This window comes from Mytilus californianus, unplaced genomic scaffold (assembly GCF_021869535.1).
Source record: "Mytilus californianus isolate M0D057914Y unplaced genomic scaffold, xbMytCali1.0.p SCAF_5, whole genome shotgun sequence".
NCBI classification, from domain to species: Eukaryota; Metazoa; Mollusca; class Bivalvia; order Mytilida; family Mytilidae; genus Mytilus; species Mytilus californianus.
Genome location: NW_026262701.1, coordinates 109,542,405 through 109,559,653, shown reverse-complemented (window position 1 = coordinate 109,559,653; position 17,249 = coordinate 109,542,405). Strand labels below are relative to the sequence as shown.

The following is a 17,249-nucleotide window of genomic DNA, read 5'->3' as shown; positions in this document are numbered from 1 at the left end:
TGTACACCTATATTCTCTTTTTGGTGGCAGGGGCTATGTTGTGTGATTGACTGTATTATAGCTTGTGCTATGATATAGTTATGCAGTGTTGTATGCAGGTGGCATAGACCCCTCCCCCCACAATTGATTGGGTTAAAATAATTAAATTGTTTCACTCAATATCAACAACAGGTCAAAAGTGAAGGAAATCAATCCAAGCAATAGCTGCATACTAGATTAAGGATGTTCGCTCCTCTGTTTAAAAATAACAAGATTTTTAAATGATTGTTATAAATTGATAGTATATAAATAACAGAAATTAAAAAGCAGAAAAAAATGATAGGTCCGTGACCTTGTTTTCGAGGTATAATCAATTGAAAATTTGGAGGGAAATGATTCTCTCTAGATTTTTCATACATTTAACATTGGCACCTTTTTTCTTTCAAAAACTATGAAAAAATAACAAGGATTTTATAAGATTTTCATAAATGGCTTGTCAAACTAAATGTATTAAAATAATGAACAGAAAAATAGGGGTTAGCGGGAATTTTTTTTTATTGGCAATACATGGATAAAACTAGAGGATTCCGAATATCTGACAAAAAAGTCAAAAACAAGAGCAGCAAACATCCTTAAGTATCATTATGATATGTGATAAATACTCAATTCTGTATGAAATAAGTATCATAACTCTAAAATTACAATATTGAGCTTATTTGATCAAGTCTAGCCTTGAGATACAATTTCTCGAGAAAGTATCAAAGCAAAGTTGAGTTCTTGTACATTTGAGTAGGTGTCTAATTTTCCATGAACAAAGTCCAATAATTCTTGAATGATAAAACTTGAATTCGTCAAAAGCAAAAGGGAGTTTTGTTTCGTCAATCCTAATTTTGTGTTAAAATTTCAGGATAATGGGATAAGCATTTAGAGTTATTGTATGAAGTGTTGACCTTGTATATCATAAAAATTGTGCAGGATCGACCAAACTTTCAAACATTCAAGGAAAACAATTACACTTATGCAAAATAAAAGTTAAACACTTGAGGCCACAGGGAAGATTCAGCAAAGCAATATCACTGTTATATTATTGCTTATGTTTTATTTTGTTCTTTTTACAACCGAATATGTAGTTGCAAAATTTACTGTTTTTGAAAATTTCATAACATAAATAAAGTCAATATCTGAATTTATTACAAAATACATTACACTTATCCACATCTCCATTTTAATGTTGATGGGTCTGTTATGTCTAAAATTCCTCTTTTCACAACACTTGTGTGGAAAGTAGGAGCCCATAGTCTGCAAAAGTTTCATTTATTGAATGCTTCATTAGTTCAGCAAACATTTCTGCTACATGTAATAATCACTAGAACAAGCTGGGTTATCTGGTGGGGTTACCACCTAAGAAACAATTCTGCACATGAATACATCTCTCTTAACACATTTCATATAAATTGCTGATTCCAGGTATTAAAATTTTATCCTCCAGTAAAATTATTCCTCTCACAGGATCTGTTGTTTACTGAAAATAAGAAAATATTTGGTTTTTAAATTAAGTTTGTTAAATCAATTAAAGGTTATAAAGAATGATAATTATGATATTGTATTTCATTGTTATGTCCATCTATGACCCCAATATGGTCTACTCAAATAAGATCTATTATCTGAAAAAAATGGTCAAATTGAATAAATTTTCAATAATTTTGGTAAAGGTGGTTAGTAAAAAATTTTAAAATAAAAGCTTTCAGGAACCTCATGTTAACACTTCATCAGGATATGATGCACATCATGTAAGAATTACTTCCCTTATATTCTTTTCAATCATATATATGAAATTTTAATTACTGTTCCTTTCATTCTTTGTAATGAAGAAATAAATCTGAAGTCAACAATATTGACATTTACAGAACATAGATAATAGAATAAAAGTATACCATTGTGCCTTAAAGTCTGTGAAGGATTACTTGTCCTATTTTAGAATTTATTTTTAGTGCCAGCCGCCCCTACTTATTCCATTAGGAACTTTCTTGTCTGACCATTAAATGCAGACTATTTGCACAGTCTGTTTCCCTAATTAAAACAGTTTGAATACAATGTACATGTATATTATATTTGTTTCATACTTTGGGGGATTGAAACATTAGTACATTGTAAGTAGCCCACTTTTGTAACCCTAAACAGACACTTTTTGGTTACTTACCCCTAATATTTTGTAGTCATATTGTTTTCAACTAACAAAAATAATTTTGCTTCCAACATGAACAAATGTACACCACTATACTATAATGTGTTGTTGCAATATGTTTTATATGTAAAAGTCCTCTGTTTTAATCCATTAGTGAACATCTTTCTCCATCCTGTAAATTCAAAGTATATGTACATACAATTACTAAATGTTTTAATTAAATTCGTCACATGAAAATTAAATTTTAACATTGTCATCATCAACACAATAATACAAATTTACCAACAAAATACATGTATTATAAATAATTATGATAAAGAATTTGTCCAAAATGATACCTAAATATTTCACATTTGATTTACTCTCAACTTTAATATTATCACATTCAATAGAAAAATCATTTTCATTAACATTTTGAAGTTTTCTCTTTGGTTCAAATAAAATGCTTTCAGTCTTTTCTAAATGAAGAGACAATTTATTATCAACAAGCTAATCTTTACATGATTTTAACATAAGTGATAGCTTTCTAGAAATTATTTTTGGATCTGTGAAAAAAGAATAGCTGTAAATTTCTCTGAAAGGAGCGACAGAAAAGAACAGAAAAGGACCAAAAAGGACCAAAAAGAACAGAAGAGGAACCGAAAAGAGCATACATATATTTATTTCATATCCATATACACACGAAATTTTGATATTGTTAACCATTCCTCGTAATAAATGAACGCATAACTCTAACTTAGATTGTATATTTTATAGGGATATGTGGACACAAAAAAAAAAGACAGTATAACTTGGTTTTTAGTTAAAAAAAAAATTTAAATATGTACAAGTAATCATTTGCACACTATACAATATAAATCACTCCTGTTATACACCATAAAAACAAAATGTGTCTTTTGATGAACACATCAAAAACTTTTATTTGCATAGTATCGAAATACAATAAGCATTACAATAAAATAATGTTGTTGTTTTTAAATAAAACTAGCATTTAGTCATTGAATTTCAAAAAAAATGAAGGAATAAACAACCTGTGACAAAGAGACTGTATTATTCATGTAAGTCCCAGATGCTACAAATTGCCATTAAATAAATAAACTGTAAACTTGATTTTTTACTATTGAAATTGTTATAGATTGAAAGAAAATGTTAGCGGAAATAGATCAGCCGTATACGACAAACAAATATGTGAAGATAACTTAATTGGAAATGAACTCCTTAATATTATTTGTCCTTAAATAATGATTTTTCTCCCTTTCTGCGTTTTTGGTTTTATTTTAAAACTATACAAGTGTGGACACAGATCAGTGTGGATAGTATATTTGGATGTTTGACAGTGTTTTCTGACAAAAATAGTGCTCTGTTTTTCCCATAAGGTTCTATGTTAAACTGTGTTGCACAGTGACAGCCAACCTGTACCAAACACTAAAAATAAGCAGTGTCGTTTATTTAATATTTAGTTTTAATGTTCAAGACTCTCATGGAGGAGACACTTATTGCATGGATTACCAATGATTCTGATAAAATATGTTCCACAACTTTGATTTTGGATACTGCAGCAAAACTCAAAATTTGGAGAGAAACACATTCGGTCATTTCTGCATGATGTGATTTTAATATGCGAAATGGTATCTAAGAACCTGCATGCATGTACTATTTGTATGGTTATATTTATGTTCCTTTGTGGTGGTCATTTCCTACTTGGGTTTGACCACAAAAACTGTAAATTAGTTAAGGATCTTCCCAGTATCATTAGTAAAAGATTTCGTTTAAATGTCGAAATTGTAGAAGATATCGTATGTTTTTTTTTATCCAATGGTTTTAAGTAATGACAATACTTGGCATGACGCGTAAGGCTAGATGAGCTAAAAAGTACACTTCTGTGTTATTTTAGTTCTTTCTTTGAAAATTTCTTCTCCAAGGCCTGTTCGAAGTTAAAAAATAAAAATTGGACCAGTATGATAAATTATCATTTATATTTTTTATCAAGGATTTTAATCTTATTATTAAAATATTTGTTCATATGCATATTATATTTTTTAAATAGCAATATCTTGTGCATGGAGATTATTAACAAATAAAAAACCTGTGCGCAATTTAATGTAGTTATATTTATATATATGTAAATAGTTCGTCTATATATTTATAAGTTGAATGAGAAAGGGTGTCAGAGAGATAGTAAGACGCATGAAGTAGAAAGAGAAATTAAACAAGAGATCTTAGGAGAATGAAAAAAGTGAGGAAATGCACACGGAGATACAAAATTGATTAAATCTACAGATTGGAAAGGCAAAAAATTTACCAGATTGGGAAAAGGAAGAGAAAGCGGATGAAAGATGCAGTCGATATTATTAAATACATAAATAAATATAACACATAAATTAATGTATAAGCTTTTTCAAAATTCATTTGAATAGCTCCTACTTGTAGTATATAAGATACCTGTAATTATAAGAGGGTAATTTTTCACATGCAAGTTAGTCCTGTCGCAATATAAGGTTTCAAAACCTAATAAGAAAGTTTTTTGGAAACTATATTTTCATTTATAGACTTTAATGATTTTGCAATTTGCTAGTCTCCTTCGATTACAAAGAAAAAATCGATTTCCTTTTCGGTTCTTTTCTGTTCTTTTCCGTTCATTTTGGTCCTTTTCTGTCCTTTTCTGTTCTTTTCTGTAAATCGTCGCTTTTTTCTGTAAGTCATCGGACCCGTTTTCTTTAGGTAGAAATGCAGAAGTGTTTTGTGTTGAGTGGAGCAGGCTTGGGGAAGAGAGATTATACATACTGTACAATAGTCTTGCCTGGTAGCAGGTGCTCTACAACCAAGCTATAAGTCGATAGGTCGATTTTGCCTATCGAAGTGGATATTTAATCTGGCCAGGACTTTTTAACTAGAGCTCCTTGTTCATCAAATTGTCTTCTTAGAGCATACGTAGGTGAACATAATGACCCTTTTACCTGTACTTTCTCTTATATCTATTAGTTCGTTTTCATCTCTTTTGCATTCAATTTCTTTTTTATCAAAGTAACTTATTTGAAGAGAAGAACAAAACAATTCAAATTATACAAATTTTATTTCATAATATTAACTGATTTCATATAAATTGAAACAATTTCATTCATAATTTTTAAATAAGTCTCGTTGAGAATTGACTGATACAACTAAATCTCAGAAAATGAGTATTCTAGAATAAAGTAGAAGTTCAAAAGAACCTGCTTTGATAAAAAAGAATATAAACCTAATATCTTAAATGTTCAGTATATTAATTTCAGACTGTTCATGCTTGAAGTTTATTTTAGTTATCAACTATATTTTGTCTTTTGTCTTTTCTCTTCCATTTCTGATCATGTTTAATAATGTTAAAGGTTATCAACAATTATTATTAATCAAATCACAAAAGCATTAAAGTAAAAAAGTTTGGAAAAGAGGATTCTTTAAAAAATATCTGATAATATCTAACTAAGCATCCTATATGAGAATGTGATTAACTCTGGTTCCTGAATTGACCAAAAGGTGTGTTTCCGTAACAGCTAAAAGACATTAAAAGGAACAACTGGTAAATGAGCAGACAACTTATAATAAATAACATTAAGGTTTTAGAGTCAGTTGAGTGTAAATGCATAGTCATAAATTTTGGCAACAGTTACTGTAGTTCTAATCTCATAAATCAATCATCAATGATAAATCATAACAAAATGAAGATGTAGAAAACTTATGTCTATACAATACTTAGTTATAAACATAGCTTGTACGATACAATTCTATTTCAACTAATTCACATTGATTATAAAAACACAAAAATAGGAACAAGTCAAAAAACAAACAAAAAATATCTTCAATTAGATGGAACTGTTTTAAATAATGCAAAGATAGGAATTATTATATGGAATTAACATTGCTTCATGAATTCATTTAGTTGCAAGGCTATCAGGTATTCATTAAGTGTGAAAAAGCTATATCAAAATTAAACGTATTTTCCTTGTTCTAATATTTATTGCGCCATCAACTGACAGTAAACAATTTGTTAATGAATTACATCTTAAGTTGGATTCTAAATTTCTGCCGTCTACTGATTGTTAGATAATGCCAAAATCATTTATTATACCACATCTTCTTTTATTGAAGGTTTATAAATTATAATTAAAATCATTAAATTTATATTTCCCAAATCCTGACCAAAACATTGTTCATTATAAAAATAAATGGGGAATGTGTCCATGTGACACAGATGATGCCTCAGCTTGCATATAATGTTATAAAGGAACATAACTCAAGAATTGTAAAACTGACGCTACCCAAATTTGTACTTGATCTGAGTTTTGTTGTCATAAGCATTGTGTATAAGTTTCATAACGTTTCGTTGAGGCAAACTTAAGTAAGAGAACGGCAACGAAAAATTCGGCATTTTTTTCATTTGTACAGGGGCATAACTCTAGAACGGAAAAAGTGACACCGCCAAAATTCAAATTTGATCTGTGTTTTGTGTTATAAGCATTGTGCATAAGTTTCATAACATTTGGTTGAGACAAACTAAAGTTAGAGAACGGAAACGAAAAATTCAGCAATTTTTACATTTGTAAAGGAGCATAACTCTAGAACAGTAAATGTGACGCCACCAAAATTCAAACTTGATCTGTGTTTTGTATTAATTAGCATTGTGTATAAGTTCATAATATTTGGTTGAGGCAAACTAAAGTTAGAGAACGGAAACGAAAAATTCAGCAATTTTTCCATTTGTAAAGGTGCATAACTCTAGAACGACAAAAGTAACGCCACCAACATTCAAACTTGATCTGTGTTCTGTAGTAATAAGCATGATGTATAATTTCATAACATTTGGTTGTGGTAAACTAAAGTTAGAGAACGGAAACCAATTTTTTGACGTACGAACGTACGTACGTACGGACGTACAGACGGACAAGAGTAAAACTTGATGCCCCCTCCGCTACGGCGGGGGCATAAAAACAAAATCCTTTTACATTCAGGTTCAAACCATATGTAGTAGTTTCACTCCAAGAGTATACTAGTGAAAAATTATAACATTAAATGTAAACTAATCAAAAATGTTTAAAAAGTCAAACATTCTCTCTGTAAAGTATTAATACATAATTCTTAGTTTCTAGATAAAATATGAATGAATCTGATTATCTGGTAGAAATCTTGAATAAACTTAAAAATCAAAAGTAACGTAAGAAATCTAAGTTTCCCTCTGATAATATTTAACAAATGAAATTTAAAATGATAATGTGAATAACTTTACCACACTTTTCTTAAAGTTTATGTTCAAGTTTGTTTGGTAACAATTAAGAAGTTTTCAGAAGTTAAGAGTTTGACATGTATGCAATTCTCACTTTATTTTTTAACTTTAAAGAAATCTGGCAAAGTCCTCATTTATGATGGAAACTCCAAAAATCAATGATATTTACAAATATTTCAGTTGGTGAAATATGTGCAAAACCTCATTTCCTCTAGAAAATATTGCTCAAATAGGGTTTTTTGCTCTTGAATAGCATCAGAAACATACCATGCAGAAAAGCGAAAAAGTGACACAAAATCAAATGCTGACTCCTATGCATCAACTGTATGATTAAAGCAACGCAAGAGTAAATGTGGTCAGGGATGATCAGATTGAAACAAAAACACAAGTAAATCATGATATATATAATACAATGACATTTAACCTACACTTTATACATAACTGATCAACTAGTGCAACTGATACTAAATAAGGGTAACTTATAATAAACACAATCATCCAGTAACAGGATATGGGTGAGCACACTTTTGGATATGGGATATTTAGTCTTTCTTTTGAATATTATTTTCCTGGATAAAGGATATTATAAATTATGTCAAGGAATATTTTATTTAAACATGTAGAGATACAGGATAAAGGGCCCACTAATAACCAAATCTCAATGGGAAAAACTTGATATTATGCATTCAGTAAATTTATAAAAATAACACATTAAAAAGACACAAATGTATTAAATTGAAAAAAAGTATATAAATGTAAGACTGATAGAACAAATAAACCTTAGAGATTCTAAAAATATTTCAGAGGTTTGTGTCTTCACAATAACTACAAATACATAATAATAAATATGAAATGATCACAGTAAATCTGTACATATATTACATAGTATACAAATGTACAAAAATATTACATGAAAAGTATAAAAATACATATGATTACAAATTAATCAATAAAAAGTTGCAAAAATGAAATTTCTTTTTCAAAGAAATAAATTATGAACATAAATCATTTTTGAAGACATATAACGAGGAGCTTTTTTAAAATAGTTAAGGGTCACAAACTTTTCATTAATATTTTGTTATGCCTCTAGCTTTTTTCTGAGGTATTGAATCAAAATAGTATGCCCTTAATTTTTGTTATTTCTTCTACCTTTTTTAGAAAGTTTATCAACATAAATTTCTCAGGAGAAACAAAGAGATCCTTTTATCACCAAATTTTTATATCAAATGCATTTATCTCTAAAAATAAGATCACAGACTTATATATAGTTTTCCATTATTTTCATTAATGTCCCATTCATATTAAAAAAGACATATATCAAACTTGTTATTTTTAATTTCCAGCAGACAAATACCCTTAAGGTATCTGTACCATAATAGATACTTTTCATTATTGTTGTAATTTAAATAGAGTTATTTCCCTTGGTTGCCATATTAGAGAGTAATGTGTAAAAACTCTTTCATAAATCTTGTTTTACTGGCTGCTAGACTAAGAGAATATTGTTTTCATTTGTTTAATATAAAAATAAGAAGATGTGGTATGATTGCCAATGAGACAACTCTCGACCAAATGACGTAGAAGTTTGGTTTAATTTATCACTATGATTTAGTAAGATCTTTCATCAGACTTGCTTGTACTTATGATATTTAAATTTGGTTAGTTAAATAAGAAAAATCTTCAAGTTCCAACATGGCAGCCAAAAAAATAACCCCCAACTTTAACCATGTCAATTGAAACTGCTATTGCAAGTGCAAATGGACATTATTTTACATAGTTTAAACTTTTACCAAAATATAGACTTATTTCAAGGTGTTTATAAAGTTTGACAAAAAGAATCAAAGTTTTCAAGAGGCATGTTATAAATCTTGTTTAAAAATTTGGATTTTTATTGATAATTTTGTCAAAATAGTACTGGCTCTTTAAAGATTAATCACTAATCAAGGGAGATAACTGCAAAAATAATATATGGCACAAATGTGATGAATATATACATGTACGTATTCTTCCCTTAGTTTATTTATTTTGTATTTACATTGTATCATAGATCAAATTTATTTGTTCGGTGTATGTTCACTGGTGTTAATATGTCTTTTGATTGAGTTAAGCCATTTCAATGTTAAATGTGCAAATTTGCGGAAGCAAATTTTTGTTCTTCCCTCGCCGGGATTCGAACTCATGCTATTGGGATATCGAGACAACACCGCCTGCACTATGTCCCTCGCTCTAGACCACTCGGCCACCTAGAATGAACTAACAATTCAGCTTTCGGTGGCCTAGTGTTACCTTTCCTCGTCAGTAGAATCTAGAGTTGTAACACAGTACATGATATATTAGGCATGATGATGAAATTGATTGCAGATTAGCTAAATATCTATCGTAAAAGATCGTATGATACAATCACAGAAATAATCATTTTAATATATATATATATATATATATATAGGCAATGCAAACATGTCTCAACAGTAAAGCATTCTAAGCCTAAAGCAAATAAAATGGCCATAAGGAATAAATACATCTTTGATTTAACCCAAAACCAAAAACTATCCTCTCAAAAGTCATTTATCAATTAAACAGTAACATTTCAGTGTGTGATAATATTACACCATAACAAATAAATATACACATGTATACAAGTTGTCTACAAATAAGGAACTTATTTAAGAATTTTTTTTCTGAAATTATTTTTCATTGATTCGTTCATATTTAATTAGTTAATTTAGAAGTTATATAACATTGATTTTTTTGTATGTTTGATTGTATAAGTGAGAGTAAAGCAGATAATTTTAGTCTTGTATTCATCGCTCATTTGCAGTATTATTAACAAAAACTAGCACAAAAAGCACATAGAAGTACATGTAAGCACATACATATACTTACACTCATAGTAGTATTCTTAAATGTATAAGAAAAGAGTAAATAGATCTGAAAATAGTAAAATGAACAAATTTATATATTTAGCATTATATGTATTTTGCTAGGGGCATAAAGCAGATATATGAAATATATTCAATAGCAGAGTCAGTAAACTTATTACACAATGTGACAGAGTACCAGAAGGTTCCGTACAAGTAAGCAACAACGGAATTCCTTGCGAACTTGCCACTGATCTCTTGCACTATTGATTGTTTCGAGGAGAGCAGTGACTCTTGAATGCCGAATACGCGTTTAGAGTTTTTTCTTCTGACCTAATCTTATATTCGATTTTGGCAAGTTCTTTCCGGACTTCCTTTATGCACGGACGCAAATCATCAGCCATGCGGCTATTCTTTCCGGCTACATTTGATTCGTTAACAAAAACCGTTTATCAGCATAATGGATGAATCGAATTATGATAGGATTTTGGGCGTTTTCTTTCTCCTGTATTCTGCCTAGCCGGTATTGTACGAGCATTTGCCAATAGAGTAGTTCTGATTGACCTTTTTTAACATCATAAAAACAAAATGTACCCTTAAAACGTGTTTGAACAATATTTCACGGAGGTGGCCGCACTTAACAAACATTTTGCGTGGCATTTCAGAAAAATCAAGCGTCCAAGAAACGCATGGTGACTTTGATAGGGCAGCATTTGAAGGAATAATGGGTTAATTCCGCGAGTCCGCATTCCAAAACAACCACTGCTTATGGAATACTGTCCTCTACACTATTTCAATATTTAAGAATATGCATCATAAATATATATGATGCACACAACCCACAAAAAATAAAATTTCTAAGTAATGGCCTACAGCAGATCAATGACAACATGACAGCTTATGATAGATACAATATACATACTAAAAAGTTGACATTTAGCTTCATTTTCGCCATGTTCATTTTTCCCTGTACAATAATAATCTCCATAATCATTTCCTTGTACAGTTTTTATTGAAAGAGTATAAAATTTCTCATCAACCTTCAATTGCGGATCATCTTGTTGTTCTAATGTGTATTTGTCATTGTCCTGAATCGGTTCTTTTTCTTGTGTTGCTTTGTTTTCTTTGTACCATATAACTTCTGCTGTAGGATTTGCTAAGTAAAGAAGATATATATATACATCCATTAACATCTATATAATGGCATATTATGCTTGAAATATACTTGATGACTGTAGAAAATACAATTCAAACCAAAAGTCAATATACATACTTGTGAATCTAAACACTTTTCTACATTGGTATACTTTTTTCAGTCTGACTTTTAAGCTGAGACATTTTGTTTGAAAGTATTCGAAAATAATGAAATGTATGATTGCCAATTAGACAAATATTTACCTATAGACCAAAGGACAATGATTGATGATGCATAAATTCTTAGCTTCCAAAGAGATTTTTCACCATATGTGTAAAGGCTTAGAATTCTTGGGATTGCATGAACTTTTTAGGACTAACAAAGTGTTTGAACATTTTGAATTTTTAAATTTCTGCAACTTGTTAACATAAAAAAATGAGACTATATTGCTTTTCATTGTATTTTTTAAGGAATCATAAGAAAACAAGTTTTACTGAAAAGCCATAAAATAATCAATGGTTATTGATAAATCTATGTAAAGGCTAAATAACATGCCATTTTCAGGGATATTTTATTTATGTTTTTATTAAATGATTCTAAAATTCAGTATCCACTTGAATGTAATATGAAAGTTAAAGAACATGTTCCTTTGACTGTGATGAGGGCCTGGATGGGATTTTTAGAAAAGAGAATAATGGCCAAACAAATTATTTAAAAGTGGAAATGAGTCAAAAATAAAGAATAGAGAATATTGGATAAAACATGCCAGTCGGATATGTACACACTACAATCATTTAATACATCAAACATAGTTGCCCTATTTCTTAAAATATCTGAGAAATAGACCAAACCACAGAAACTAAAAATTGTCCAATGGAACATAAAATTGAGGTCAAGGTTAGATAATACCTGCCAATCAGACATGTACCCGTTGCAACCATTTTATACACCAAATATAGTACCCTTACCCAAGCCTACTGCTTATAGTATCTGAGAAAAAGACGACCACATAACTTTAATCTTGATCACTGATCCATGAAATGATATCTAGGTTAGGTGATCCCTACCTGACGGACATGTACAACTTGCAAGGAACCTATATACCAAATATAGGTATCCTATCACTCATAGTAAGCGAGTATTTCACTTTAAAAAAAAACAGTATTTTTTTGGTCAACCAGTCACTTAACCAAGAAAATGAGGCCAATTACAATGGACATATGACTGACGGTAACTTCGCAATAGAAGGTACCTGCATACAGGGTATGGAGCATCTAGGTCTTCTAGCTTCGAAAATATAAAGCTTTATACAAATAGTTTATGCTGCCCCTGTCGCCTAATTATAATACCTTACAAAAACAAAAACACAGATATAGCTAATAGTGATCTGGCAATGCAGTGAATGCACAATGTAGTCTATTGCAGAATTCAAAAATTTATCCTTTAATTAGAAATCCGTTTTGACTAGTTACTTCCCATAAATGTTCATGACAATGAAGACCTAGCAGAAAAAGCAAATTTATTCATGTATATGTACATGAAATTTGTGTAATCTATTTGTTTTTCACATCTTTTAATAACATTGAATATCTTTTGTTAAGCTAAACAAAGGCTTTTGATATCAATAATACTTAATAGCTACTGTCTTTTGTGAATTTCACTGAAACATTACCATGTTCACAAGTCCAGACAAATGGGGAAACAAATCCTCAAATGATTAAATAAGAGCTGGTGCACTACTTCAATATGGGTGCAATCTTTCTGTGATGTTTCAGGAATCTTGGTTGAAAACTGTAGCAGGAGTTGATTACATAAAACTAGTATAATCTTTTTTTAAATTGCAGAATTACTAAGTTAATCCATTTTCAGGAAAACATGAACAAAATTCCTCAAACAATTTTATAGCGGCAGGTGCACAACTTCATCATGTGTGGCCTCAGGGATTTTTGGTACCACTTCCCGCCCATCTGCTTGACATCCTTATACTAATCCAATTTGTTTACTGTGACCAACCTAGTCAAAAGTGGTCAGTGCAGCTGGCATGAGAAGCAAACATTTTTTTTTTGTAATTTGCCTTACACTTTGCTGGATTCCACCATTAGGCAGTGGGAATCCATCTCCCCTTTTCCGCGTTATATTTGGTGCAGGATTTCCATTAGCTTCACATGTCAGTGTGATATTTTGTCCTTCCTGGACAGCTATACTTGAAGAACTGCCACCTTTTATAGAAGGAGCAACTGGAAAATTTGTTAAATAACATGCTAATTAAAATTGAAAGAATGTGTATTGTCAATTCATTTTTAATTTTTTTCACAATAAAAAGAATGATTAAAAAGTCCTGTGTCTTCTGAAGTTTTTATGTTAAACTGTTATATACAACAAACAGCTTTCTATCAAAACTTGTTTTTTCTATACAGTGAAATAGCTTTAATGTTCATTTCTGTGTAGAAAGTATAACAAAAATACCACAATCCAAGGAAATTCAAAAATCGGAAGTCAATAAAAACAGACAAAATCAAAAGGTATCAATTAACGGAATTGGGTTAGCAACTCAAATAGACAAAAAAGGTTAATGTGAAAATAATTTGGATCCACCAGCAAAAACTTTGTTAATATGCATCACAGACATACAACAAAACTGACTTAAAAATTCAAACAATAAAATTGAGAATGGAAATGGGGAATGTGTCAAAGAGACAACAACCCGACCATAGAGCAGACAACAGCCGAAGTCCACCAATGGGTCTCCAATGCAGCGAGAAACTCCCGCACCCGGAGGCGTCCTTCAGCTGGCCCCTAAACAAATATGTATACTAGTTCAGTGATAATGGACGTCATACTAAACTCCAAATTATACACAAGAAACAAAAATTAAAAATGATACAAAACTAACAAAGGCCAGAGGCTCCTGACTTGGGACAGGCGCAAAAATGCGGCGGGGTTAAACATGTTTTTTGAGATCTCAACCCTCCCCCTATACCTCTAGCCAATGTAGAAAAAAACAAACGTACAACAGTACGCACAGTAAAACTCAGTTTAAGAGAAGTCCGAGTCCGATGTCAGAATAGGAACAAAAGAAAATAAAGAAAATGACAATAATACATAATAACAACAGACTACTAGCAGTTACTGACATGCCAGCTCCAGACCTCAATTAAACTGATTGAAAGATTATGTCTTCAAACTTTTACAAATTGTGACTTGGACGGAGAGTTGTCTCATTGACACTCATATCACATCTTCTTATATCTATACACATTAATCTAACAAAGACGCCAACTAAAAAGGTGTAGTAGTTAGTAATAAACTTTTCATAGATGCCAGAATTGAAATTTTGTAAGCCAGACGTGCGTTTTGTATACAAAATACTTATGAGTGATGTTAATTTTACAATGATGTCTTCAAAAAAAAGTTTATAGTATACACTTTCTTGATAAAATAAAGTAAATATAAAAAAAACCAATAAAAATACAATTGTAAACAAAACAGAAACAACATTGTAAAAACCTTTTGTGTCCGACTAAACACAGGACTTTTAGAATTTCGCAGACAATGGAAAATAAACACAATTTTTAAAACCAAAAATAACTCAAAGTGTAAAAAGTACTTCTATTGTGTTATAATTAGGAGATGTGTTATGATTGCAAATGAGACAACCCAAGTTCAAATGAAGTGGATGTAAGCAATTAAAGGCAACCATATGGCCTTCAACAATGAGAACAACCCATATCGTATAGTCAGCTATAAGAGGCCCCGACATGAAATATAGGAACAAGTCAATTGAGAAAACTTATGGCCTAATTTATAACAAAACAATTTACGAAAAACAAATATGACAGACATGAACAAAAGACGACCGCTGAACTACAGGTTCCTGACTTATTTGTATTTGTTTTCACATTATATTGTATCATTATAAATATAGATATATACATGTCACAGGTGACTAAGCATTTACCAATTTTTACTTGTTACTGGCAAATAACAGATAGTGACTTCAGGTACCACTTTGATTCAAATTGCAACATGTAAAAATAAATCATAAATATATCAACAATTTGAAAAACAAAATTATGCATTCATTTATATTTTGTATTGTCTCACTCAATGAAAATATTAAAAGCCAGCTAAAGGCTAAATGAGGACATAGAGGAGGGTATGGCTGGGTTCCTTCATTTCTTTATTTTTTTAGCTCATTATTCTTTATATTCAACAATAATGGCTATTCTGCAATTACTTAATAACTGTATTCTGGACATTGTTCTCTTCTGCAATCAGTGTATTTTTACCCAATTCTCTAATTTTTGCAGTTATTCTTTATATTGTAGCACCTTATTATCCTATATTCTGTAAATCTCATTCACACCCTCATAGAGATTTATCAATTCGACAAAACACTTAATGTTACGAATACTGCACAAACTTAAAATGCAAATTAGAGAAATTAAGGCCTCAGCTCAGTAACCTTAAAAGAGAAATATGTAGATCAGTATGGATAAGCTGTATCAAACTTTAACTTTATCATAATTTTTTTAGATACAACTATATATACATGATATACTGTATTTCAATATATTTGTAACCTTATATTTGTGGGAAAGTCTCTTTCAGAGATTCAGAAAAGATTATCAAGGTCTCCCACTAAATTCAAAATGCTATTTAAAAACAAAAATGTTTTTTTCAATACAAAATGTTTCTTTTTACTGATTTAATTGGTTATTTTGCATGATAAAACATTTTCCAGAATCTTAGCTATATATAGACTACATTTTGTTATTTTTATTTTCATAAACAGGACATATGTTCATTGTTGCTTGTTGTAGTTCAGTGTTTCTGTTTTCCTCTTATAGTTGATGTGTTTCACTCGGTTTTATTTTGTTACCCTTTATTTTTCGACTATCAATAAAATTCAGGTATGAATCTAACATGAAAGACGGTAATCAAATTATTGACATTTGCTAAAAATTTGAAGTGCAATACATGTATATGTATTTTAATTTATACTGCAACTGTGCTATTTGAGCAGTCAAAGTGCACGGACTGTATACACTTTGGCTTTCACCATCACTGACTATATAAAGCCTTGTTTGATAACGAGTTTCCGTAGAAATTTGCAGTATACATATAGTATTTCTCTTTGGTGGATGAAGGATTTATTATTTTGTACCTCTTCCCTTGTGAAGGATTATTCAATTTGGGAGAGTTCATTAGCATCCATTGTGTCATGATGGCACTTCATATATTTTGCAAACATTAATACATTATTTTAGGAATTTTATATCTACACTATATATGAAATATTTTAATTCATCGTTGCAATTGAATACTATGTACTAATGGTTTTTTTCCTCGCTTAAATTTACCCTTTTAATCTTCTTATCATTACACACTAGGATCTTTTTAAATATTATTCATATTTTGATAAGGTAAAGAGAACCATTATACATTGTCTCAAATTATAAATTGTAATTGTAATCAGCTAGAAACAGGACAGTAATGTTCGTCACATTCTCGCATTCTACCTGTTTCTAAGATTTGTACAAATCAATTTTATATTATGGGACACTGTGTAGATATTCTTATATGTTTGGTATATCCCTAAAGAATGTACTGTCATTTTTATATTGTATGAACCTTTATAAGTTGTTAAGTAAATCCACTTCATTTACTATATAGTTGTCTCATTGACAATCATACCACACCTCCTATTCTCACATATTATACCTGTCACATTTTACTGGCAACAAAAAATACCTTTTTTAAGTCTAGAAAGTAAATTTATGCATGTATCATTGTATGGGTTAAAATAATGCAACAAATGCCATGGCAAACTTTATT

General features: G+C 30.2%; 2 protein-coding genes and 1 long non-coding RNA gene across 6 annotated transcripts in view; all 3 read right to left on the bottom strand.

Moving 5' to 3' along the window:
• The window catches only part of LOC127700558 (lachesin-like), a 208,970-nt gene that overhangs the window by 111,472 nt on the left and 80,249 nt on the right, over positions 1-17,249 (bottom strand). The window lies entirely within an intron of this gene.
• Positions 1-17,249, bottom strand: part of LOC127700561 (lachesin-like) — a 99,860-nt gene that overhangs the window by 34,723 nt on the left and 47,888 nt on the right. The window lies entirely within an intron of this gene.
• LOC127700567 (uncharacterized) lies at positions 1,197-10,342 on the bottom strand. The gene is made up of 3 exons (XR_007981643.1): positions 10,302-10,342; positions 2,180-2,336; positions 1,197-1,501 (listed from the first exon to the last, which is right to left on the bottom strand). It is a non-coding gene; the product is annotated as an uncharacterized LOC127700567 (long non-coding RNA).